Genomic DNA, 676 nt, shown 5'->3' with positions numbered 1-676 from the left:
AACTCAAGGGCAGAGACAAAATCACCTGCTAATATTCTGCTCCTGTAATGGCACATGAGAGGTTTTTGAAAGTTCAAAAATAAAATATTTTGTTTAACTTGGAGGTCAGGTGAAATCAGGGGTAGGATGTATGAGGTGAACCAATAATAAAAGTGAGGTAACTTTGTACTCACACTAAATCCAGCTAATATATTGCCTACAAGTAAGTGTTTTTGCTTTTCCACAAGGTCTTTGAAACTTTGGGGAGAGAGGCTTTCTTTTCTCTTTTTTGCTTTAACTCACAAGCATAGGTTTCTGCAGGGGTCATTTTGTAGAAAAAGAGGTGCAGGAGCTCATTAGCATAACTCATTAGCATAACTCATTATCATATGCCACACCCCCTGTCATCACCGGAAATGTGACAGAAGGCCACATCCCCTGACATCACTGGAAGTGTCAGAAGGCCACACCCCTGACATCCCCGGAAGTGTGTCAGAAGGCAACACCCACCACTCAGGCTCCACCCCAAAGATCTTCAAGGTATTTCCCAACTCAGAGCTGGTGAGCCTATCTGATGGCAAACGTGGGGGAAAACAGACAAACCACCCATGTCAGGTAAAGAGGGGGGATACCAGGTCAATATATTTTTATTCTCCTTGGCATTGAGGCACTGATGGCTGAGGTGGTTCCTTTTCTG

Source organism: Gekko japonicus, unplaced genomic scaffold (assembly GCF_001447785.1).
Source record: "Gekko japonicus isolate JY-2015 unplaced genomic scaffold, Gekko_japonicus_V1.1 scaffold6, whole genome shotgun sequence".
Lineage (NCBI taxonomy): Eukaryota > Metazoa > Chordata > Lepidosauria > Squamata > Gekkonidae > Gekko > Gekko japonicus.
This window is presented reverse-complemented; position numbering follows the sequence as displayed.